Source organism: Varroa destructor, unplaced genomic scaffold (assembly GCF_002443255.2).
Source record: "Varroa destructor unplaced genomic scaffold, Vdes_3.0 BEIS01000003.1, whole genome shotgun sequence".
Lineage (NCBI taxonomy): Eukaryota > Metazoa > Arthropoda > Arachnida > Mesostigmata > Varroidae > Varroa > Varroa destructor.
The window spans coordinates 46113903-46141706 of record NW_019211456.1 but is presented as its reverse complement, the minus strand read 5'-3'; the positions used below and the strand labels follow the sequence as shown (position 1 = coordinate 46141706).

At 42.1% G+C, this 27804-nt stretch overlaps 1 protein-coding gene and 1 long non-coding RNA gene across 8 annotated transcripts in view; one reads left to right on the top strand and one right to left on the bottom strand.

Annotated features, from left to right (window-relative positions):
- LOC111246250 (uncharacterized) overlaps positions 1-27804 on the bottom strand; it is a 155429-nt gene that overhangs the window by 94684 nt on the left and 32941 nt on the right. The window lies entirely within an intron of this gene.
- Positions 8-23588, top strand: LOC147757032 (uncharacterized). The gene is made up of 4 exons (XR_015325187.1): positions 8-385; positions 1493-1802; positions 3192-3381; positions 22536-23588. It is a non-coding gene; the product is annotated as an uncharacterized LOC147757032 (long non-coding RNA).

The window sequence follows — 27804 nt, the reverse complement described above, 5'->3', positions numbered from 1 at the left end:
ATGTGGCATCCAGCACACAAGACGGGAGATAAAAGAGCCTTTACGACTGCCATTATAACCACCACAGGCTTGCCATTGTAGCTATATCGGACATGAACAACCGCGCTCGCTATCACCGTTTATCAGGCGTCACGCAGGCTTGACGTAAAAGATATACGCAGCAAGATAACCGTATTATTCCGTGCAACTAATTAGTCACTTGGTTGGACCGCTGGCGTGACGGCACTGTGCTATATAACTCAGTTGGCAGAATATGAGTTATAACAAGGCGTCGTAATGTTTGTGTTTCTGTCCGAATATCGTATCTCAGTCCTATATATATGTACAATAATGTCAAGCTACTGTGGAATGCAGCTGGAGAGCCTTAGCTTGAGTACATCGGACGGTGAGTGTCTTATGTTGACTTGAGTATATCCTTTCAGAACTCACCGCCAACGGAGATTCGTCGCTCCACAGCTGCAACAGGTTTACGTTATGTTGTACGATGTCTACCGTTCACTTCCTAAACAACGCCTTACAGGTTTTCTGTTCTGGCCAAAGTTACGTCGGGATTTCGCTTGCGGCATGACTGCGATTCATATGAAAGCTGCTCGAATAATTTCTAACGGACGGAAAATTTCTAGGTAACGAATATTACGTGATTTCTGGGTAGGCTCGTCAGACGTGCAAGCGCCGTTGCACGCATTGAACGAACTAGGTTATGCCAGTTTGTCAAGTGGTACCAGCTCTTCGTAACTAAACATTTGGTGAAATATATTTCTGTTACTACCACTGTGAAGCTTATACATGGCACATGGAGGTATAGAGAAAATGTACGCAAGCCATTTTGTATTTATCGAATATCGAATTTATGTCAGTAGCACACCGACGGCATACTAAACCGACATTTGTGGCTTTGCTATCTTACGACAGTGCAATAGGTTCAATCGGTTAAATGCTAGTGGTATCGGCACTCACTTCAAACCATCGTAAACACTTATAGAAAATAGCAAGAGACCAATAAAGGCTCAGCAGCGGGCTCTGAAGAGGAAAGGCAACAACTATCTCAAGAGTTTTTCGGTCTGGCCCGTAAAAAAATCCTCCTACCTTATTCTCCTGTCGTTCCTGTACCTGTTTACCGCTTCCACATTTTATGCTGCGGCACTATCTATCGAGTTGACATGCCTATTGAAAATGTAACTATAGTATACAACTATATTTCGTATAGATTCGTTGTAACGTTTGCATTTCTTTCGCGCCCAGAGACCTTTTCAATTCTCAAATAGGCTAAATAGTAAAAATCCAGCATTTTGTTCTGCGACACTGGTTTTGGTTATTTTTTACCGTTCCGCTCGCCAGAGGCTCTGTAAGCAAAGTCGGAGTGGGGATGGAATTCCGCAACCTGTGTGCCGCAACTGCTTCACAACGGCAGCTCAGCTGTGATGGGGCTGTTGCCGCGTGCTACGGGCCTCCTTCCAAACTAATCACTTCTCAAACGGCCTTTTCTGTCCAGGCTCCCTTTCTCAGCCAACCTTCCTTACTCTCTGCCGTCTACTTTTCCATATGAATGGAAAGATAACAGTGAGGGACTGGAGGCAAGCAGCCAACCAAGGAGGCAAAACTTGTGAAGCTGGTAACTATTAGCTATGTGTGCTAGTGGTATCAAGGAGCAACGGCAGTGGGAATAATCTCACCGCTACCAATACGTTCGGCGTATCTTCGGCGTTTCTTTCCTCAGAAGTCTAAGCAACACAGCGAAATCCCACTATTTAGAACGGTGAGCTAGTTCAGCTCAACATACGCTTTCTAGGAACAGAAGCAGGGTACGTATGAGTAAAATACAAATGTGTTCTTTTTCTATTCTTCCCTTTAGACCCCGCCTCTATTGTCTTTTCTTCCTATTCCTTAATTGAACTCTAACGTATCCTCCTATCGCGCTCATCACTGGGCGAGTGGTGAATGTTTTCGCCTTCCATGCCTCTTTTTCTGCTCAGACTGCCCAAATTTTCTGCGCGACAATGCCAATTCAACTGACCAACGAAACAGTCACAGATCACCGATCCAACGATTCGCATTCGCGTATAGCTAGTTAACATTTAGCCATAAATTGGGGAGGCGTACGGGAACGGTCAGACTTTTATACGACATGAGACCATTTATTAGCCTAAAACTTCGGGTGTAGCAGACAGGTCGGACAACACAAATGAATGAAGAAAGGTGCATAAAAACAGAGGCAATCCAGAACGATATGCGTAGGGCATATTGACGTAGCTTGAGCGTCTGCCACACATTAATAATATACCATTTCGCAGCTCGTTAATAATGTCGCCAATCTATAAAGCTGATTAATTTGATAACTAACGCGAACATGTCAATGAAATGAGTAGATGGGGATCGCCTGCATCGATGAGCATCCAGCAACTATTGGAATATCAGCCCAGTACCATCAAAGGCTTTGGTTGTGAATGGACGAAATATGCGGGGTTATTTAACTCTTCAATACACCTCCTCGTTGGCTGGTTGACACGCGCTTTATAGCGAAACCAGTTTGAAGCGAAAGATCTGCCAGGACCTCGTTGCTTGGCGATGACAAAAGCAAGTCGCTGTTTTTTCTGTTATCTTTTTAACAGCTTACAGGTTTCGTTATAGGGGAAGGGGTGTAACAGTTTGCAGAAGCTTGGAGCGCACACATAGGAGCGCCAGGGTTTTCCCTAGATGTTAGCATAATAGTTGTACTCATAAGCCGGAAGAACGCCAGTGCAAACACTTAACGAAAAAAATCTAAAACGATACGTTCGATTCCGAACCTAGACGTGTCTAGCACGCAAGTACGTTATGACTACACACCTGCATAATTCAAGTACCTGCATAACCTTGGTGGTACATACCTCCTAACCTACGTTGCTTAATCAAGATTTTCTGGACGTCTATTGAACCGTGCACGCGGTTGCGTTGCTGGAGTATAGGGCTTCCAATCGTAAGCGTTTAGTACCGAACCTTCGATAACGCAAAAAAAAGGAGCGATTTGGGCCACTATTCCCACCAAATCACAGCAGTTTGTTTTACCCGACTCAACCGTGAGCTTGCGACGCGTACGTAACGACCAATATATTTGTTTAGTATTAAGCATTATACACGATTAACCTGAAGCATTGGTGCTGCTAATTGATTAGATGAGACATGTTTGATGACTCTCTTACGTGTGATTCTAGGTGGGTCTAGCTGATATCCCTAATGATCCTAGAGGGAAGCCGTACTCCGTTTGCATATCGCCCCCGTCGCTTTCTCGACGTCCTACGGAACTCTATAGACAGAACATCACCAACTGGACATTTACGCCGTTGCCAGACCTCCTCACCGCCATTGTGCACATGCTGAACAGAGAGGAATACGTAAAATGACGTAAGGACGTTTTCAACGAGGCCCTCAACTAGTTATAATACCAACAACCGCTCACCCGTGATATCCGCTTTCCGTTGAAGTGGATTTAGGGTTTTGCGTGAAATTTGAAATTACGCCAGCTGTTCTACGTACATTCATACTTTTTGGATTCTGGTATAGCCTAAATTAGACACGTGACTGTGTCCGAAGCGCCCCTCGTCGCACCGTCATCGTCCTGCCTGTCCTAATGATCGTCTTAAATTGAGTGGACTGATCAGGTTAGCCTTAATGAAGCCGACTCGGCAACTGACATCCCTCGTAATATGTCGTTATGTAAATGGACAGTGGAAGGCACTGATCTATGATCTTCAGCTAAACCTGCATAGATACACATGTCGTACTCGACAAACTGCAGAACATATTCTAAGACTGAATATCCTGTTGTTTCGTAGCTGTTTTGTTCGAAAACATAAGAAACATCAGGACCCTAAAATCTATTAAGCTCTGTCCTCTGATTAGCACCTCTCTGCGATAAGTAGTTTCCGTCTCACGTTCGAAGTGGTTCAAATAGATGTTCCTACGTAGCACGCACACTCATGCATCTGCGTAGCAAAGTACACAGTAACTGTGGTGGTCGTAGCAACATATTGTTGTATAGGAAGCGCAAAAGTTGCGGAGCAGTTTCCATGCCCTCACAGTGGAAAACAACTAAATTTTGTGCCCTGTTCAGGGACTTTAATTTGGATCGCGCATAGGAAAAAAATAGGACTATTTGCAAGGTGGCTTTCACACTTTGATCTCGTTCGCGTAGTTTTAACTTGCAGCCTTGCATAGCTCAACGTTTTAGCTCTATAATTTTGTGAATCACTTCATAATTACTGCGTTTTAGATCGTGAATTGTTTCCTTCGTTATTTCATAATTTCGAAGAGGAGTCAAGACGAGTCAAACAAAAAAACTGGACGGCCATTTGAGGTTGCGGCCGCACATCGAGGTCCGCCGTCCTAGGAATATGATTACAAGCAGATCGATTGTTCCTCGTGCTGAGTGACAAGACGCTTCGCCAGATACGTTGAAACAAGCTGTTTACAAGCAATGTCCTCGTTTAGGCTCGTAAAAGGGTTAGCAACATGTCACGATATAGTTTTCCCGCGACTCTTGTTGCCGTTCCATGGTTGTCCTTCAAAAAGGGGTGCCCAATGACATTTCCGATCAACAAGCCGCACAACGCAGTGACTTTTCGTGAATGAAGTGCTTGTTCGACGGTCGCTCTTGAGTTTCCTCAGCCCCTCAGTTTATTTATTCATATTGTCATCCAACTGAAGATATTTTTTTTTTTTTGTTTTTTTCATATCATAAAAGTTTTTTTTTCATAAAAAAAATTTATCATAAAAGATGATATGATCAATCAAGTCGGCGCAAGCGTTGTGTTTCAACATAGGCTCAGTGAGCAAGCGACGCTTATGGTCTTGTATTCTTACTGGTTGAGGGCGATGAAGACGTAACTCGCGCTTTCGAGTGAGTCGCAGAGCGCGACGTCGTGTTGAGTTCGCTGGATAGGCATCCGAGATGCTCCTTGCAGTTACGTTCTGACTAGACTGTTAGGCTCGTAATCGCCTTAACTTTTTTCAGTCCACGAGTGGGCCATTCCATTTGCTTTTCTTGGTCAAGTACCTCTCCCGAGCCAAAGAAAAGTGTCGTCTGTATTCGGTGCGACACGGAGAAGCTCCGTAATTGACTGCTTATTGAAATAGTATGTTCTTATGAACAACAATCGCTGTTCCATACGATAGCGTCGCATCATTGGATACCGGAGGCGCTATTGTGCTTATCGGTTCTGCTAACCCTCGCTTGTTTATAGCGCCCTATATATATTGACATTATGCATCTATATTAAAATAAACAGATGCCTAATGTAGTATGCCGGAACCTGTAGATTTAATGTGATGCACGACTCTCGCGTAACCCTGCTGATGACAAATAAGATAAAGCAATGTCTGTATGCTGATCGATCATAAGTATGGTCATCATTAAAAAAATTATCTGTTTCTTTCTTTGTATATCACACGTACATAGGAAACAGACCAAGTAATCAGGAGGCGCTATATGCCAGCTGCAAATTAGCTTTTCACAGATATTTTAAGACAGCCTATAGGGTAGGGGAATGTTGATACTATGTCGATACTGGTGCTGGCTGCTTGTCTGCGGAAGACCCCTAGAGGGCATTCCCAGACTGCAGCTGTATAGAAGTCAAATCATTTAATCTTATCTCCTTATAGCTTTTTTTATAACAGATAAGATGTTTTTATTTTGTGAAGGCTATGCTCTTCTTCACATTGGGCTGGATCGTCACACTTTTCGCAAGCTTCGAACATGTCAATCATAGTGCAGTCTAATCTCACTGCAGGTGCAGTAACCTGGTCTATAACATATAGACATTGAAGTACAACGATATTGTAAAAAAAAAGCTTGCCTCTGTTATTGAGACCATGAACGAGCAACGTTGTTATTCCTAACAAATGTTTGTTATTAGGCAGTTCACAATACCTCTGAGGTATACAGGCCTATAGGAAGGTACAGTTGATACAAAAGCGGTCTTCGTTATTTGTAGCGAACTCTTCCTGCGAAATATTTTTGCCGATATTTTATGGAAACTAAACTTAAAAAGCAATATCACTCAGATTTCTGATCGATAAATTGTCAAAATAATTAAACAAACGGAATCTAGAAATGCAAAGATACTACACCGTAATTATCCGTGAAGCATTTTATACTAAAGCTCACTCCCTGTATCGTAGCTGACGGACACATCGTGCAAGAACTTTAATGATAGCCTTAAGGTAAATTTGGCCTATTTTTTTTTAGCACAGTGAAGTCAGCCGCTTTTCATGACCCTGGTCATTTTCTAGCACGCCATACTGCAAGTCTTTGTATGCCAGTCGCCTTTTTGTCATTGATTGTTGTCTTTTCTTGTTGTTTTTTTATTTACATCTTATACGTAGCTTGCACATGTAAACGTCGGACGACCTACCATTGATTTCCAATAGAACACATCTTTCACAACCAGATCAATACTCCCATAACGCCGAAGAGAGGTGCAGTCTATGCGTTCATAAAACACGGTCGCCAGGAGGCTCTTATCAATAAAAAGGCTCTTTTAGCTACGTGGAGAAGGAGCTCTAAGACTACATGCCTTCTGCTACGCCGTACCCCTTTTTATTGATGAATAGCGCTTGCTGACGAAAGGCCGTTTCTCTTCGAGCATGGTGCACATCTACAGGGAAAGCTTCTTATCCTTTTGGCGGGAAATGCCTTATTTCACCTTAGCGGTACGCTAGAAAGCGTGCAACGATGCACGACAGATGCCAAATTGTTGTCTAGCGAAACCTGTCGAAAACGATGCTTTAACAGATTTATTGGTTGACATCGTATTCTGCTAATGTTGGAAAAAGTAATTTTTTAAGTATATCGTACAGTTTAAAGAAAAAAAAAAGGGAAAAGCCCGATTAAAAAAAGGCAAAAAGAAAAAAGCAGGTAACGTTAGCCGAGAGCGGGTATGACTGACGGCATAAGTCAAGATCCTTGTTGATTTATATATATTAACATATTCAAGATATAGTATACATATGCTTACTTTGAAGGTTACGTCGACGGGTTCTACGTAAGAACGGTTCACCGGTGCTCCACAAGAGTAGCAAAAACCGCTAACGGTAGCGTGAAGCCTCTTTAAAGACATCGCTGCACGCACGAACTAAAGTTATTACCAGTGATTAACGGTCGCAGACAATTAACAAAGTGTCAAAATCGAAAAGTTCGCCATTATCCTCCGCGCTACCCTTACCCCAGCTCAAAGCAGTTATCACAGACCGAGTAGCTAGAACCACCATTGAGCAGCGCTGTCTGCTAGTTCAAGAGCTTAAGTCGGGCGGTAAAACATGAAGCCATCCTCCATAGCATTGAACAGGAAAAGCGAACTCCAGTAAAGTCGTTTTAGTCTAAATCTACTAATCTAGAAGAAAAAGTAGTAAAATAACAGCGGGACTCCTGTCTCTATCACTTCATACTTTCCCAAAATACTATGTATACATACATATATATGACGATATTCATGCGAATATGAGATATAGGGAGCTCATATGTACTATAAATGTATTTATATTGAAATTACCAAGTACGAACTTCTTGTGTACGATAGGTTTCAGTCGCTGCAAATATTTGTTACTACTATGGTTAGGTCCTAGCTATCATTCTATTTCAAGCCCTCAAGATATAACATCTTATATGAGCTGGCTATTTCAAGTGAAGTCCAATAAAAGCTGCTGTCGTCATCACTGATTGTCCACAGATCGCAGGGCATACCTAGTCAACCAAACCTGGACGTTTGAAGTATTATTATGCAATTGAAATAGCTTATTTAGATCTAACGCGTGCAGGACTAAGGCGTTTATTACGTCCTTGTAGCCATAAAATTATATTATCGTATTTGCATGTCTTAAACTAAAGTCGTCCGAGGCATTTTTTGTTACGTTGGGCTGTACTTGATACATATCGTCTCGTGAAATTTTTAGCTGCTTTCGGCCGTCGTTCGCTGAGACGGGATGTCCTTTGTGGGTTTTGCGCGCAGAGTACAAATAGTAAGCAGCTGGCGAAGTATGAACCCAGCGAGGAATAATAAGCTATAAATGCTGACCTAGAACCAACTTCGCGTAGGGGATTTTGATGCAGGCATATGCGCAACATATATTGTACGAAGGCTGTAATACGCGTATGCACAATCGCGCAGCCAAAACTAGGGAGATACAGACGAAACGATCGTTGGCGAGAAGAGATCGAATTGAAAAAAAAAAGCAGCCTGTACGAGAAGGCAGTAACTCTGACACAAGCCAACTATGAGTTCTGGCTGAAAAGGATATTTGTCTACCCCATTGATTGAAAGGACTTCTATTATTAAGTATATTATTCAAGTTCTTCGGTAGAGCCTTTGAAGCTCTATAACTGTGACTTCACACGACCTACGAATGGTCCGAGACAACGTAAAGCCGTTTACAGGTTACTAATATATTATAAAAATTCTAAGCTTCTATGCTTCTTCTATTCTTGTCTAACTTTTTCTCTAGCTCCTCCATAGCACCTCTGCATACGTACGTACAGACGTCGCTGGTGTTGGCTGGCAACGTAACGGTAGCTCTGAAGGTATGACAATGATTAAAATGACGGTGGTATACGGACGCTTAAGGACCGTCATGACCGGAGCTACGCTAGGGCACACAGCAACGAAACGTATTCCGGAAAATACAATTGAATGCCAAGCTTCAGTGAAAATAACAGAACAACAGATGGCTGCTACGTGGGAACTAGCGAGCGTAGAAATAAATAAGACGTATAACTCTGAAAGGCAGAGCTGATGCTCTGCCTTTCAGAGTTATACGTTTTTCATTGACATATTCTGAAAAGCCCAATCCTTTATCGAAAGTAACCTGCAATATTTGTAATTTTTTTATTAGACGATTTGATATTAAATAGCTGTCCATGTTATTTGGTACACACGATTCTAGAAAGTTGTGATTTTGGATGTGATCAACTGGCCTGCCAACTGTAGAAGTTAAAAAATGATTTCAGTACCTTTTTTTCTTTGATCTATTGTTTTCTGGAGCTACAGTCTGGTACGCCTGACTGACGCCACATTGTCATGTCATCTGCGCCTCAAAACCAATAGTACAACGATACGTATAGGACCGGTGGAGTTGTTTTTAATAGTCTGGTGGAGAAAGAGAGAGAATTAAAGGCAGTGGCTCTGCCTGGCTACTTATGTTCTACAAGCCCGTCTCAAGCTATTCTCCAGAAGGCAAGCTTTCTCGAATAACTTCCCTGTGGCTCCTGCTTGATTCCTGGCTTCTATCCTCTGTTTTTCCTTTACTCCCATACAAATGTGCCTTCGAGTAAACAAGATACCTAAGGGGAATAATATATACACGGAAATAGCAGAGCTGCCAGCGGAATTTTCGTTGTTGGAACGGATAGCTGCTAAAAGGAGCCTGATCCTCCAGCATGTCGCCAGCTCAGCAGCCGTTTACCCGCTATAACCTTCCCACAGCCGAGCAACAGCCAGTCGCAATGCCTTCTGCCTTTTTTCTCTTTGTCTCTTTCTCGCTTCCTTCTTCGCTTCTGGTGAGGGGTGATTTGCACGTACTGTCTGTACGTACCTGCCTACAGCGATTCATTAACGACAAGCGAAACCGCTGCTTCCACCACGGCTTAAGAGCGACGTGGACACAGGCGGAGTCAAGTCATATTTTCCTACTACCCAACCATCGTTTTTCTACGGACTGAGGTAAATCTAGCATAACGCAGGCTTGTTAGGCCAATGGGTACACATACATTTGGATGCCATGATATACAATGTTATGTTATTTTGGCGTGGGCGAATGATTTGCGTCGCATTACTTGTACCCTACTCGGCCGCGAAATTTAATATGTTCGTTCTAGCTTTCCAATGATTTTTGCGCCTTCTCTAGGACAGCTTCTTCCAAACTGAAAGTATACACTACGGATGCAGCGAACACCGCTGAGTGATGTTTCGTGATAATTGAAGAGCGTCAATGATTGTCAATGTATGATTATACGTGACATTGATTTTGAAGCACTGACAAGTAAAAAATCATAGAGTGTAAAGCTCAATAAAAGATTAGTTGATCATCATCAAATATGTTTACAAAATACTGCAACAAGTCGGGCACCTGCGAAGTAATTATGCTGCACAGAAGAAACACATGGCTAGACGAAATAATTGCTTTGACATTAGTGAGGCATCACAATATCCAGATCATACTTTTCAAGAGAAGTTTAATACACCATGCGCGGAGACGTCAGTTAAATGTGCCCGCTTCTGTGATCTTGTACAGTGATCAGATTGATCGAATAGCGATGATGCACACATTAAAGTAAAGACCCTCACATCGAACTTCCTAGTTACTGTTATAGTTTTTAATTTTATTTGGACGGCATTTAACTTAACGAGGCAGTGGTAAGATGCGGTAAAAGCATATCGGCGACATTAACGGATCATTTCAAGACAGCTCGTGCTCCTGTTACGAGCAGTAACACTTGGCATGACATACGTTCAACAGAGGCTTCGCGTTTTGTATTATTCCACAAAGATCTAGGCGATTTATATAGCGTAAAGAGGCTGGCGAGTGTAAAAAACGAACCGGGTCACTCCGACAAACAACCCCTCTCGCGGGATGGGAGTCCGTTGCAAACGATGTCGGTATAAAGTTGATTCGAGAACGATGCGCGAGTCTGCTACCTTGGCTGCCTTAGATTCAGCACTACACGGTATTTACATTTCTCTGTATGTGTAGAACTTGAGGGTATGTATGGTCCCATGCCCGATACTTCTAGATCCGTTTGCTACTAGTGTGAAGGTTACGTCGATAAGCAAGTTGTTGCGTGTCCGTATCTCGGATACGTGTTCACTAATAGGCTACCTCTTACCGTCTCTAAAACTACTACAGTCACCACTACTCGTTGCCACAGCAGCAGGGAAGATGCACCGCCTCGCATATCCGGGTATCCATACAACGTAGGTGTTCTACTGAAGTTTTCTGTACTTCATGGTGTTATGTTGAAAATACGTGCTCGGGTGCTTTGGCAGCGGCTGTCTCACACCTTTCGGATCTTGCTAGCTTTACATAGACACGTTCACGATAGGCTGTGCTGATATAGTAGATAGTATGAATAAAATCGTTATAAATACCATGCAGAAAGATCAAGCGAAAGAGACAAAGCGCGCGACGTTGCCTTCGGCTGTAAAAATATACAGAGTGGTACGTATAGGAGGATTGCTTGAAGAGGAAGACAACGGTGACTATATGGGTCACTGCAGCAACGGAATCTAGTAATTTTGTGCATATCATGGCCTTGGTCATTGATGTTCACCGGTTTTATTGACTGTAGAGGCTTTTTAATATTGTTTCGCTAGTTAATTATCCAACCCAAGATTCAAATAAGCAAAACTTAGCGGCTCATATTTGTAACTCTATTGTGAAGATGATGACAGACCTCGGGAGATAGGGAGCTAGTATGGGTTCGGTTTAAGGGAAAGATCGAAAAATTACAGAGAACACAGCTAGGGCGTTTAGTTAGAATAGGTCCATAAGGTAAACACACATCTACCAGTTAAGGCGATTTATCCGTGCCCAATTTTTCTTTTAACAGCTAACGAATTGGAAGGACTAAATGAAAGGGTTATCCGTTCTCGACCCACAACGCTTGCAATCGTATTCGTAGAAGATAGATAGACCTCAGCGAGAGACAGCTAGCCTAGGCCTTGAAGGTTTTAATGCAAATAGTTATTATTGATTACTAGAATTTCTGCTGCTTTTTTGTTAACTATCTACCGGCACCGAGAATATTTCTATCATAGAGACGAATCATATGGATTAAAGTAACACAATGCAGCACATATCAAACCCTCTCAAGGGGCCGTATTAGTGCGGAGAATATTTTTTTTACTACGATAACTCACTGCAATACGTTCTTTTTTAAAGACTACTTTGTATATCTACAAGGAGTTATTAAAGGAAGTGGCCGCTTTACTGCTCACGAAACGAGACCGAAGAGAGCACAACGAGTCAGGCGGTACGCGCAGATTCTTTTGTCACTATCGACATTAACATATATTAATTCAGCAAATGTTCGCACAGCAATGACTTCACAGTCGCTCATTGCTATCACTACCATTACTAGATCCACAAAGAACAGCAATGAGGGGGTTTACTCTTGGTCACAATGGTCGGCTGATGCCCCAGTAGGTCTAAACCACCACAGATGATCGGCTACAGCGGACACTGTCCGGTGTGGCCGATAGTAAGAGAATGTGTGCTTTCCACTTATACGAGTCTAACGCTAATGCTGTTGGCCGTCGGGGGTCCTCCATTTTCGTCGGAATTCCGTCCACATCCCTCCCGGGAGCACTGGGCTTGCATCGCCTTTTGTTCGAACCTGGATGGCGACAGGATTGCAAATGGCTGGCTTTTTCTTCTTCTTTCCGTTCCGCTTCAGCTCATTTAGGGCGTGTTCTCTAAAGGCCTGTTCTCCCTGCAGTCCGCCTTTATCAATGTACCGACCGGCCAACCTCTCACCACAAGGCTGGAGGCGAGCGGCTGCTAGGTAGAGCTGGATGCTGCAGCTGGCTGACCCTGTTTCGTTAGTATTTCCCTCTCCTGCTCTTCTGCCTGCCTTTGAATAGACGCTCTGCTTCCTTTGCTATCTCTCTAGTCTACAGAATACTACAACTGCCGTCGCCTTTGGCTATCTCTTATCTCTCGCCCAGGCTAGGACAGGTCTTCCGCCTTGTCGTACCTCGCTGTGCTGCTCCCGGGTGTCTGTAGAGGACTTATGGGTTTCAAGCCCAGGGCCTGTCGAGCCTTCGGCTGGTCCATCGCTAGCTCGCTTGGTGAACGAATGCATCCAATGCGGAAAATGGCAATGGGCAGCCGGCTTTTTTCAAGCAAAAACCCTTGTTGAATGTCTCGGACGAACCTCTTCCTTGTTTTATTCAAGGAACCGTTGAGGAGGGCCCTCTTGCAGGCAGTGCGTAATTTATTCATATTACTTAGTGCACCCCGTTGTTTGCGTTGGAGGCAGACTTACTTTCTGTACAGGGCAGAAAAATTCGGGCTGATACAAGTCTGCGGATGAAGGTAGTTCCAATAATTGCCACAACTGAAAATCCAGCATTCGGTATAGATGTACAGGTAGTTACAACAGAAATTTGGAAGTGTTAGCGTTTAGAAATAAGCACACCTGTGTAATGTATGGTGGTTACAACGTCACTCAAATTTACTGAACTGAAAGAATGACGTTACGTGACACTACGCAGTATTACCCTGGTCTATAGTGTCACACGCTGTGCTTTCATTCCTTGTAATACATCGGTCTAAAATACGGTCCCTTAAGGTTTAAAAATTTACTACTGGATCCCCCCGAGTCGGCATTTACGCCTGGTTCAAGTTATTTCTAAGCATCATATCATTCTTAAGCTTTAAAAACTAGTTTTATAAACATGAATACATTGTATTCTTTAAATTGACCTAACTTTTCTTCAGTTGCGTCTATGTATCTTCCTAGCTAGTTTAACGCATATTTAACTACAAGGTTAAGCCCAAAATGAAGTCGGATTTAAGCTACTCTGTTTCGGTACTAACGGAATTTTGTTTCATAGGTATATTGAATATGTTTCATAACGTAAATGTAGTTTTAGATGTATTGATATGCTTCGTGATACGTGCTTATATATAATGTAGAATCGCCTTACGCTAAAACCTTAATTAATAAATGCAGAACCTGCCTTATGCTTAAAAACAGGTACTGTGCAGACATTGTAAGTGTGAGCTATATTCCAATTACTTAGAATCACTGAGATTATACCTGGCGCCCTGTATTTCCGACATCGTTCTCAAATATGAAGCATCAACCGTATTTTGCGCCCATTTTAAGTTGATTCAGGCCCATCGTAACATATAGCCAGCTAGGTACTGATAAAATCCGTGGTTATGTACTACCTACCACATCATCGAATACGTATGCTTTTTAAGTAATCACATGGCCAAACGTTGCGTATCTAACTTCCCAAATAGCTGGTTCCCTTGATAGTGACCCAAGGTTCGCTTAAAACTATCATCTCCGCTATTTATCATATGCTGCCATGTCATTTTCCGCGGTATTGGACTTTTGCCCGGCTAGGCGACGGGACGCATACTCTTTCGTAGAGCTATAGCATTTTTGCGAGTACTACTTCTGCCACGCGTAGTAAACATTTCGTCCATTGGTAAGAGCATATATTGCTGTGACAATTGCGACGCCGGCCAGAGGTCCAGTCACTGGGATAGCGTCAGTAATACTAAAGACCTTCTCGCAACGTGGTACAAATTCGAGATGGACGGCTTAGAAGATGGTGGTTTACGCTGTTCGTCCCTTTATCTATCTCGCCTGTAAATAATTCAGAAAACTTTATAAAAGACTACGGAACGACATTAACGACTACAGCAGCAAAAGCTACTACGGGTACAACGTGGTCTCTGGCGCTTCTTCTATCGCCTTCCTTATCCGTTTTCACTAAGGAGGTACTTGCATGTCAACATAATCGAACCGTCCGGTATCGGCGTTAAGCATTTCATTAGACGGCTGGCTCCCAACGCGAAACAAAGTTTGTCTACGCTCGAGCTCGAACCTAAACTACAATGTGTCCCTAAGATTAGTAGGCAGACCTTTATATCACCTTCCTGTCTGTCTGTATGTCCGTCGTCAAAGATCTCATTCAACATGAACTTGTATTTTCACAAGCACTATGATATTTGCAGCTTTAATCTGCTGCCAAATTAGCGGATTCTTAATGTCGAGAAAAATAGAGTCTCAAAAATGTAGCCATTGTTAATATATTGTATTGTGGACATATATCGCACGACACATCGCATCTAGACCATTGACGTCGTCTTGATATACGTCGTTTTCGTGCACGCCGCTGCAGGCTCCACCTACTGCTAGTAGCCCCTTGTCTGCTTTTCACTCTGCTGTTTAGCCTGGTTTTCCACTATGCAAGGTTGCGCAGACAAATAGAAGGATACTGTCTTTCACCTCCATCCCATGCGACCGACTGTTGCTGTTCCTGGCTCTGCTACTCCGCCTTTGTGCCACTTTGTTACCTGGCGCCTCTTCGATTTATATGTTTTTCGTTTCTGTCGTATGTCTTCTATAACCACCAGCACTGCACCAATGCTGCTACAACTCATCAACCCTTCAAGCGGTGAGTCTATCTGTGGGTTTGCTGGTAGGGCCTTAGCCATCCGCCCGCCACACTGAGCGATTGGGCTAGAAAATACATGAATGTCCCCAAGTGGCTGGATGCTTTGCCCTCGTTCAGCTTCAGATTATAGTTCGCTCGCTGGCTTTCACCTTCCTTACAGACGCTGCACCCGACTGACAGCTTAATGGTAGTTAAAATGGGCTTGCTCAGGATAAACAGTGGGATCTTCAAACAGGTGGAGGGTAGAAGCAGAAAAGTGTCGAAGGGGCAGCGGACCACGGCTAGCTCTTGAAGCCACGACGGCGTGTGGGGATTAGGTCTGCAGACATGGGCAGCTAGACGCTCGTTCTTGCTTGCTCGATATCAACCGAGCCTGTTATTAGCTTATGACCGACATCTGTACTAAGCCGCAAACGAGGCAGCTATGAGGTCATCTGGTTATCTGCTGCCTCTGCTGCTGCACGAAGCAGATGAAAAAAGGAAAAAGTAGAGCGGATTCAGAAACTTTCGTTCCAACAGACGTTCGGGCGCTTGACACACGCGTACATACACATTCATTGCCACGTCCCTTTTTCACTACTTTCATTTAATCTATTGGAATATAGAAAAACATATACAAAGAAAAGGCAGACAGACAAATAGACTGAGATTACGACCACAGCAGCGGCTTAGTTCAAGCAGCTCAATCGAGAAAGGGCGCTGCATAGGTGACCGACGGAAACCTCGACGATGTTGGGGCACATTGCTACATTGTTGCGACAGGAAGGCTATTAACGTTTTGAGGGGGCCATGCGGTCCCGCGTCTATTTCTGCTTTGTGTAGATCAAACGTTCGAACATTAAAGACAACATACATGTTACCTGAAAAATTTGCTGCTACAGATCAATGAAACTCGAGTGCTTAATAGGTCGAAAGGCGCTGGTAGCGCTAACGTTTGCCGTGGTGGCATATGGCCTTCGCCGCGATTTTCATACCTACATGTCGGCATGCACATCTGTAGAGTTGGTGTCAAAATGAGTTAGAGCGATAGATAGATATTTGGCTGGGTACCTTATCTTCGTCGCTAAGACGAGGAAGGAAGACGTAGAAACGACGCCAGAGTAAGACAAGAAGGAAGGTTGCGTTATTTAAAACGTGACATTGTAACGTATAATAGGCAAAACGGGGATTGTTCTAATATGGTCGATGTATGAAATAATTGAAATTAGCACCATCTTTGCGATGCACCATGTTCGTTTGACTGTTTACGGAGATGAGTGTATGTGTGTGAAATAGTAAGCTTGTACGTCTGCATTATACTTTAATGTTTTGATAATTACAGCAAGATACATACAGGTGATTTTTTTCGGGCAGCGAACTCCTTCGAATCCGTTTTGGCGCCAATGGCTAACGCGAATCTCAGAAGAACCTAGCACTATTTCTAAATTTCCCATTGTTAATGTTGCAATAATTCGATTAAAAATGTAAAACGAGTAAATTTACCAGTCTGCCGTTTAGCTTCTAACAAGCAGTACCTACTTGGGGCACCGTTACCTCAACTGTTTAGTGAGCTATCCAGACCAATTTTTATTCATCGGAATTACATTTCTGTTTAGCATTTCACTATATTTTTGACATTTTGCAGTTTTTTAGTTTGTCCATCGTGTTACCTAGCTCTATCTGCGTCCTAACTCACACTGAAACTTAGGCAGCCCATTACCTACTATTGCGTTACAATTGTCAGTTAATAGAGAAAGTACTGTTAGCCTATCTACATGTGTCGTGTTCACGCTATGTGTACTTGCCTCGATGGACTAGGTAAAGTCGTATGTGAATTCAATCAAAAATAATACACTTTGAAATAATGCTAAACGGCGAAATACTGAAATGAAAGGTCAAGATCTCACTATATCTTCAATTAGGAATTCAGCAGTCCGTCTCTGTATACAGAGTACATGAGCAACGTATGTTAGCATCACGTATACACAAACATGCATCAGACCCGGGTGGCGTGTCGTTGCATAAATACTTGTAGATATCCGTGTGTGTGTGTGTGTGTAACACTGACGTATTTGTCTGCATTAAGCGAAACAGTAAAGTGTATAGTGGTTTTTATCTTCTCAGCAACAGCAGCATCGCAAGGGTTGAACACACATTACTAGCCATCATTTATGTTTTCTTATTCTCTTCTTGTAAGGCGACATCGATGAAGACAAGGTGTAGCTCGTCTGCACGTCTTTTGAGTGAACGCCAAGAGAATACACGCTGGCTTCGCGTGTTGTCGTCCTTGATGTCGCTGGATATGGCTTGTTTTCGCTTGTCCATATGTCGTGTTGACGTTTGGTCTGACGAAGAATCCAAAAGAATCCATCCGCAACGAGTGGCAAGCGTGTCTACCTTGCTTCAGGGTCTCCGACAGGCTTTCGCACCGACCCCTAAGCCCAGCTAGGGATCGGAACCCGGCCGATATATAGCTACTGGAAGTAAAGAAACGCCAACGGAAAACTAGAAAAACAAAGGTTGCAACGTAGGATTGCATTCGGTTTCCTGTCTGTTTGCTTTTGTGCGCGGACAACGGGAGAAACATCGACAACATGCCATGCAACATGTCAGACTGCACGTCCCACGTACTCATCTACTCGACCCCGGCAATACTACCGTCAATAGACGGCGCTATTTTAGTCAGTGGCTGCCACGTCCAGTACCATCATTGAGACCCACCGTTCGTCTGTAGGTTTGTCGGGCTGGTAGTCACAAGAGAAAGAGAGAATGTGAATCAGACCAATAGAGAGAGACGACATGTAGAGCTCTCAGAATCCAACTTGGCAAAGATAACACTGTAAAGGTCAAATCAACTTGTCCAGCTACAACATAGTAGCTACAACTTCATAGTCCTTCTTGTGATCCTTGTTTTGTCCCAAGCACAGACAGAAAAATGGAGACAGCTTTTCGAAGTCACGCTCCTTGTCTTATATGGCCAGGGTCACTGACGCGGATAGAATTTCTCTGTGTTACCAAACTGTATGCCACTCGATAGAAGATCTAGGCGCTAAGACTTGCTATGCTATATGACATACATATATTACTATGCAGTATCAATTGCTAAACGTAGCTCGTTTATTTGAAATCAAGTAAATTATCGCATTCAAATATAGGGCGCGCATTTATGCGTTCGCAAATGGACCCAAGCAAACACTGGGCGGAAAGATTTGTAGAAAAACATGCAGTTATGACAGTTGTTGTCGTTGTGGTGATAAAGGACAACTCAAACAAATCAGCGATTCTGACGTATTGATTGCAATTGACCTGACTCCGCTTTAAAACCGTTAGAGCATTGGCTGAGAGCTTATTGATAACGGCTGCCCGAAGCCTCAATGAGATCCTTAAAAGGATTCAACTGAAAAAAAAAGCTGAGAGGTACTAACGTATTAGTTAGTAGGTCGCCAAATGAGTTCCTTGTATGGATGTACTGCATGAACAGGTTAAAATGCAGACAGAATCCGAGTAATAAGTGGAATCTTTTTTCAAAAAGGAAAATGGCGCCACCAGTGTGGACTGACACAACTAAAGAATTTCGAATATACGAATAGAAAGAACTTAAAAACAAAAAAGCAAGGAACACCGTTTGGTGTTTACCTACCAATTCACCATTCATTAGTTACCGCCTACTTAAGGCTAAATTTTTTAGTCTAAGGCAATCACAGCAAGTGTGCCTCACATATCAGTTCGTGAGGAAACGTAGCTGCTAAGCCACTATAGCACTTTGCTACAGCAGTTGACTTTGTTCAAGCGAAACACAAGGCCTTCGCTCCGTTTACGTTATTGATTATATTGTAATCTCTGTTAGCGTAAACTTCTAGAGTCACCTTTACACGTTTAACCGTGTTCGAATGAAAAAGTAACGAAGGGGGGGGGGGGGGATTGCTTTAAGATGCGTATGTCTGCAGAGTCCAACGATGAAGTCCGGCGTTGTTCTCCTGTAGAACGAGGCAGAAATAGCGCGTAAAACCAGAAGTCCTCCAAACGTCCTCCTTTTTTGTGGCGTTTGATACCCTTCTCCATTTCTGGGGGCTTTAAGTGTTTGGCCAAATGCCCTCAGTCTAATGTTTCAGCCAGTACGTCCCTCTATATTAGTATATAGTAGTAGCTTTATTCTCGTAACCGAGAACAAAGCTGACGGGCGGGCCGACGCAAAACTCAACATGGCTTATGACGTAACGTGAGAACCATCGTGTATGACAATGCATAGTGCCGTCGAAAAAAGACTACTTAGACAAACTGTACCGCTATGACTAAGGCGCAGGAAAGCAGCAAGTAAATGTTACATATCAATATGTAATGCATTTGAGAATTTTTCAAAAATAAAGGATGAGGTATGCTTTATTTAAAAGCACTAATTAATAAGCTTAATTTTAAGATAAAAGGAACTCTTAATTATTGATTCTCTGGAACTATTCACAAATTTCGTATCATTTGGTTCAAATGTTAATCTGTTAGGTGTAACAAAAGCGGTGTTTAAGGTAATAATAAAAGGGCACGTAAAGGAGAACTAAAATGTATATTTTTGCATTTTCTTAAGCACTAAATTTAAAATTTCTATTAAATCAGATAAAGAACTGCTTGACGAAGGTTCATAACGATTATAGTAGTAAGTTCCGGCGTTCTTATATAATCAGCCTTGGTCTTAAACATACTATGTTACGAGGCATAAGGTAAAACTGTTTTAAAATGTATGATTATGTAAAAAAAAAAAACTAGATGGTCTGCATATTTTAATTCGAACGATCATTATTCCCAGTCACATTTCGCCAAAACCACAGAACGTCACCTTGTTCTTTATAAAAGTCTTATACTTCTAAAAGAAAATCGACGTACTGAAACATATAGGTAGTACAGTAAGGATCACTTTAAATCCTAACAGGTACAAATTAGTAATTTGCTTACGTGGAAAGTGGCTAGGCAAGTCAAAAAATAATCCAACTGCGGCTACACCTTATTTTGACAAGTTTCAATATTTTAAGCAAAGCATTGGTCCTAGCTTGGTTTTTTAATTCCACTGTACCGCATCTATATATTTTATGAGGTATAATAAATTAATCAACTCTGGTTCACATATGTAATGATAATAATATTGTTTATAATGAAGCTCTTAATTATGATGCTAATAATGCTGCAGTATTTACATACGAACCATAGAAAACATAGATGTATGCGCGTCCCTTTAGATATACAAAAGACCGCAACTGATCTGACTTGACAAGGTACCTTTGTCGTCCTCCACATTTGCATAGATCAATGGCACCGAATCTCATACTACGTTCTCATCGGATCATACCGTTGAAACACGCCTACTGGCCATCTACTTACACCTTTAAAGAGGGTGTGTCGCCTGTATCCTTGCACTCGCAGATACGCTGCCGTCCTCATTTGGCCTAAGACAACTAGAAGAAGAAAATACTATCCTACTATCCACAATCTGTTTCGATGACACTGCTAAGTAACGACCTCCCAAGATCTGCCCGGCCGTCCTGTAAGCCCAATGGCGATATTCTGTGCTTAGATGGTCTATCTATCCGATGATAAACGGGACGAACATTATACACAGATGCAAAGTAAAGTGTCATGTTGAGGAGATGCTCAAATGGTAGTGGAAGCCAAGACACGGTACAGGAAATAGCGCCGCACATAACCGCTCTCTATATATCTGCGAATTAGTCGTCGTAGGACCAGAAACACAAAGCATTACTTCCCCGGCATAGGGAGAGACTACGAATGGGTGGCATTGGTGTGGGTTGGGATCTAGGTGAACAGGCAAAATCTAGCGGGCCTGTACGAACATCAAGCCAGGCTGCTGCTAATACCGCTGCCATACGCCAACTAATGTTAGAACGTTATCATTTTCGTCCTCACCAATGACCATGTGGTGATTAGAGCGCTTTCTGGCATAATAATCGCTCGTTTTGTTCTGAAAAACCACTACTGAATAATTTCTCGTAAGGGGTTATTAATACATACACGTATGGATGTGCTCCGCAAATAACCTCCAGAGGTTGAAACGGTCTTTGGTCTATAGGCCTTTATAGTATATACAGCCAATCTGCACAAAATCTCTAGTCTGTACATTGACGAAAAGCAAACGGCAGCTGGTTATTTTAGGCCAAGCTTAACCAGGGATCCTCCTGCCAACTGGACTCCTTATAGCATAGCCTGCTCCTTTGTCTGTGTGTGCATTTTGCCTTCCACATGCGACATATTATGAACCAGAGCCTATCTACAAGATACAAAAGTTACTTGAATGGAAAGGTAAACGATAATTGTATGGTGATGTAGTGGTAGCGTCAATACGAGCGGACAGAATATCGCGGATGTATAGCCGAACAATGATTGCTATCGATAATGAATGAAATATGCACAACCATTACGGCATACTAATCGTATAACGTGCATTCATCAAAGTCTCATTGTGAAAGTACAGTTACGCGTGCCGTCATGCAGATACTTGAAAGGGCTACCATACGCATAAGCCTTTTTAGTGCTTTTTTAACTCATAGTATTAAATAAAAAAAAAAAATAGTAGTAGTAGTAGTGGTATCTACAAAAAAAAAACTAGAGTTGAATAATGGATGTACCGTAAAAACGTATTTCACAGAAATTGTACATCTCTATTATTATGGATTCAATGTAAGCCACGGTGAAAAAATCCATTGATAAATCAACTGGCTTAGTCCAGAAACTAAGTACCAAAGTGCCATATAAATACTCCTCGTTGGCGTTTCCGTCTACCGACCGACCGACCGACCGACTTGAAAGGCCTGATTCCACATAATTATCATAGCAGTTAGCCACCGACGGTACCATAAGTGATGGTAATTCTCGCTTGAAGATTACAGACGGAAAATATCGATTACAGGAAAGGCAGGCACGGGCCATTGCGGCAGGATTAACAGCGGAAGTTGTTCAATTAATAAATTGAGGGGTAATACCGGCTAAGTTAAACGCGCAAAATCACTCCAGTTTGTTTGCATGATGATGATGATTTTTCACTGTTTGGAACTACATCTTCAGGCGGTGCACTAATGCTTAAGCGAACAGAATAAATAATAACTCAGACAAACGAAATTGTACAACAATTTATTACTGTTATTGCCCGTCGGTTCAGCTAGCTGAACATGGACGAAATGCTATTTGGCAACTACAAATGAACCAGGCAGTCTTCAAAAACGTTAAATAGCTTTTGTACTATTCCCCCCAAACGGACAAAATTTAGCTAATAAGTATTTGTGCTTTCTAGACACTGCAGGGTGAGTGCACGAACGAAATTGGTTCGTTCGAAGGAAAAGGATTTTTTTAGTCTCGAAAATCAATGTTTGATGGTGAAATTTTTGCCCACAGCGTTGCGTAAGTTTATCAAAGACTGGTGAAGACATTGGACAAGGAAGCCTCAAGCGAAAGCACAGTACATGAATGCTGCACATGTTCCAAAACGAAGACTGGAGTGCTGAAGGCCAGCGAGGAGGTGCCCACGTATGGGAACCTGAAGGAAAAGAACGCACTGTCACAATCGAAGAGACGTTTTTTGTCTTTGTAGATTTCAAATCTAAGGGCTTTATCAACCGAATCTGATACTTCACATGTGTTTCAGCACTATAACCCAAATCCTGAAAATGCCGAAGCTGAGTAAAGAATGGGCCAGTTAAAAATATACGTGATGTATTCCACATGCAAATTTCGGAACTTTCAGCAACAAAAACCTCGCCTGCAGCATACATCGACCATACACAAGTCTTCTCCATACACAAGTTCAATCTCTACCGGCAGCCGGAGAGGGACCAGGCAGGAGGCTGGCGTTCCCCGAAGAAGAAATTAAGTTTGGTAACAGTGTCGGATAGATTCGAGCGTATGTTCAGGCTGCTACCTGCAATGACCATCTGGGGAGTCTGCTACTACGAGATACTTGCCGAAAATGAAACAATGAATGCCGTCCATTGTCTTGTGTTCCCCAAGAGACCCATAAACCGCTGGCACCGTAACAAAGAGCGCGCAGCCGGGTTACTTCATTGTATGTCTTAGATGCTTCTTGGATTGAACGAAAGAATACCGAATGCGGGCTTCAATCCGCTCATTCTCGATCTAAGTCCGTCGTGTGATAGTGGGGCTTTTAATTCCTCAAAGAGGGGCAACTAGCATGCAAGAATATCTCACTACCGATTTACTTAGGGAGATGAACACATTTCACGCAAATGGTGAATATATGGCTGCCAAGCAGCTGTCAAAATGCTGCGAAGAAGATGTGTAAAAAATAAAATAGAGTACTTCTGCCCCCTATTGAACCATCATTGTAGCCCAACTGGTTCAAAAATTATTCTATTTCAAAGCCCACCGGATTCGATTGTCGCAGCCTAACAATATATGAATAAAATAAATAAATAAATATGTAAATAAATACAGCAATGATTTATTTCTCTTTCACATTTATGTGAAAGACACATTTTCATAACATCACATTTTTGGTAGGAAGTTAATTACTTTTTCCTGCAATTTAAATTATCAAGGAGTCGTCACAACTACACCCGGATATAAGAGCCTTAGCAATTAAGGCAGAGTACGCACCGAACTGCTTTAATGTGCAAAACTTTTCAATAGTGATGTCAGCTGTCGTCTCCAGAAACGAGAAAACACGTTCCACTCATTGCGGATCAACTCTACTCCTCGAGCAAAATGGCGAAACTTACTGAGATCTCTATCGTAATCTCCCTAAGTCTTCTCTCAATGATGAATTTTCAGGTTATGATTGCTTCGTTGTTATCTATGTCGTTTCTTGGACCAAACTCAACCTCTGATAATAACAACACAGGAGCCACATTTTGTTCAGTCTTGCTTAACACTTATGCGACCCTTTATTGGTAGTTATGGTCGTTGAATTAGTATAGATTGTTATTACTGTTGTATGTCGCGTTCAGTTCTCTAAAATTTGTTTGTTCGTTTTATTGACGTCATTATCTCAGTACGACGGAATTTAGTCTTATGACGGCCCCATAAGCATACTAATTTGCCTGAATCTATCGATGCACAGTTATCGGAGTGTTTTGAATTTATCTTACAAAAGAAACTATAGGATTTTGCATTACTAGGTTGAGGTTATTCCATGATTGACAATGGATACCATTTTCATCATCGAGTTTGACATTGGTTCGTCTGTTCCTGCATCCTTCCTTTTCTATTGCTACACTTGAACGAATAGATTCACTAACACACGAAGTATAGATAGATTAAAAAGGTGGTCCCGTGCGCAAAACGCGTGTCATAGTACTAGACACGGCCACGGCAAACCGGGCCTTCTTTTCTAGCAGTGAGTCTCTAAGGCTGACCTTTATGTGCCCTTCTCTGTTCGTTTGACCGGCTTGGTTCTTTTCTACTTTCCGATTCGATTTAACTGCTTTCTTTCGGCAGCCAGCATTCGACTTTTGAAATCGACCAGTCAATCGAGTAGCTATAGCCAGGTAAGCTGGCACTGATAGCTCCGCCATACTGAGCCTCCCTTCGAATCAACGAGTTTGTGACAAAAGCCTTCCAGACCGCCCTTTTTCTCACTCCTGATCGCGTCCGACGAAACCAGTAGTTGCTACTGATGCTACCACTTTCTACAGCCCGATCGTACGTCCCATCACGTTTCTATTGGCCCGACGTATGCTTGGCCAACGTTCGATCCGACCCAACAACCGTTAACTTACTTCCAGTGGATTCAAAATGTTACTTAGCCAGCCAGAACACTAATTTAACATCGTTAGGTATTACCTAAATCAGAGCTAGAAGATTAGCTCAATTAAGGTTGAACAACGTTCATGTGTCTTAGCACCGTCTAACTACGCGAACGAACAAGCTCTTATCAGCCCATTGAACTACTGAACTTTTCCTGAACATAAATTATATTTATAGATCCTTAACTTTTGGGGCTGAGGCAAAAACTGAGCCAAAAAAATTTGTTTTGTTTCTGGGCAAAAGCTATTGGGAGTTGGTAGCAATTCTAACTTTTTAGTTACCACCCACTACGTAACAAGGTGATCAAATATTTGTCTGCAGCCTCTACAAGGTATGGGTTTTTTTATCTTTTGCACAAAGGAAGTATCAGAATTTTGCCAAGAAAGCCCGACTTCTTGAAAATATTGATGTCTTAATCTTTCCTTGCCTTCGCTACCCAATACGTGCGGAAAGCATATTCCACTGGAAAAACGAACCCCAATGCCAAACGAATAAAAAGTTACTGTTTGTTATCCCCCCTAGAACGCTGTCGGTACCATTTTCTATTCTAGTCGTTGTCGATCCAACTGTACTGATGGCGTTCTACCTTTAATATAATTACCATAGAACATTATATTCAGGTTTAATATATCATGGATGTTAAAGGATTTTTTAAGAGAAACAGTAATTATCATGAACGTTCTAGTTAGTCTAGAGAAAAGCGTCATATCCTGCATAACTTTGCATGATCCTACAATAGCTTTCTTTAGGGCACAACTAATCTAACGCTGGTACTTCTCAGCTCCTAACTCCATCGATATCCAAGTATTTCAAGAAATCAGCAGTTATACAGATCTGTAAATGGGGTTGCTCCTAATCCCGACAACATCAGCTCATCAGATTTATACAGAATAGAATAGAGCCTATATAAATATTCGTGAGAGTATACTGACTAGATCTGGTTCGGTCGAATATCTAGGACCTGTATTTTCGGGAAATCTGAAATACTAAAAACATTTTTTCACCGTTAACGCTAAACGCTGTGGACGAGTAGACCTAAACCCTAATCTATCTACATGTTGCTTTCTTAATACTTTTTTCAACCTACGAAATCGTTGCGTGGAGTGAAACCTTTGCCTTACACTTGCTTTAATTTGAAATTATAGAACGTTTTTTATTCTAACCTAAATATAAAGGTGCAAGACATGTTTATTTCGAACGCAGCATAATGATTTACGATAATCTTACATACACAAAATAGCATATATTATATCAAAAATGTTATTAGGTATAAATCTTTGTTTGTTCTCTCTGGAACACAGAACTTATTTAAAGCGGAAAGTGGCTAAAATACATTTTGATAGTTAACTCGTTGCATTATTAAGTTTGCGTCGGTCAGAAACAGTTTATAGGCTATCACCCGAAATGGGGACAGCATTAATAAATTTAAATCCTACGTTGCCTAAAACCTCATTTCTTTCCTACATTTACGTTTGTTAATAAAATAGAAATATAAAAAAATATATATCGACGCACCTAGAAGTTTCTGGTTTGGCAATGTACTAAATGCTGTCATTGCCATTTTTTAATGTCAGAAATTGATTTGACTTCTCTTTATCAATGCACTGATGTAAGATATGCTGACGACCTCATACCCATTTATGGTCCACAACCACCGTTGCCTAACAAAAGTGGCTCTTTCCCACCGAACTAGGCTTAACAGACAGCCGCTTTACTTGTATCATTATCCTTAAGAAAAAAATTCTTGCAAAAGAGCCTACAGGTCACTATTGCGCTATATCGCAGAACACACGATGCAAGACTCAAAATCTTTGCGACTAAAGTCTGTGAAGAAGCTACCGCTCATCATTTTCCCACCATTCCCTGATCATCAGCTTCAATTCTACCAAAAGCATTCACCGCTGTTTTCATTCCATCTCGCGGCTTTCGCCAGGAAATATTAGTTAGACAAATCAAGCTGAATTCAAGTGCCTTCCAAACGAGGTCAAATCTGGCAATGGAGGAAGTCTCGCCGCTGTTTATAACAGGGGCAACAGCTCTGGAACCAGCAGCGGATTCATCTATAGCCAATATATTATTTGACACAGGGAAAATTGATACGAAAGCCGGCCGTCGTGCAACTCAATAGATCCATTAAGCCTACACTGCATTTAACCTTTGTATAAAAGGGCGAAATAATACGCTTCAGAAAATGCCTACACTTACTGATAGCAACGTTGTTTCGTTTCGATTATTTTTCCACTAAGAGTCATTGCCCTGCTAGCCCGTCTTCCATGCGGTCACATGAGTCTTTGCGGCCGGCTTGTCTTGTTTTTGCCAACAAATCTTTTGTACGTATCAACGACCAAGGGAGCGTATTTTGACATGTACCGGCTATAGCGAATCGACTCCTTTGTATTTTGTCTAACCTGTACGTTTTAATCACGCTCCCACTGTATTCATACGGCTGGTAGGCGAAGGAAATATATAAGGAACATACATTTCTTTACGTAGGGCAGCTGCTGAGAATTGAGAGACTGTAAGAGTATTTTGAAATATAACATCACACTTTTCAGAACAGAATATATATCTGGCGTACCGGTTTTATTGTGCGAGGACGTTCGGACGGTGTTAACAATACAATGAAAACTGTTCGATAAGGAGGAACCCGCCTCAAACTGGCTACCTGAGCGTTTATTCAGAGGACGTGATGATGCTCACGTGTTTCTATGGCGAAGAATACGATACGAGAACTCATTGCTCAAACTCCTAAGTTCCTTTTTATATATCGGCAACACATGTCTGCTTAGGGGTGAATCAGTACTAGTAATTGATAGAAAAGCACAATTTTAGAAGAAGCAGGGTTTGCTGGTCAAGAACTCGGGACCCCTTGTACTTCTTGAGCAACAATTGCCATATATAT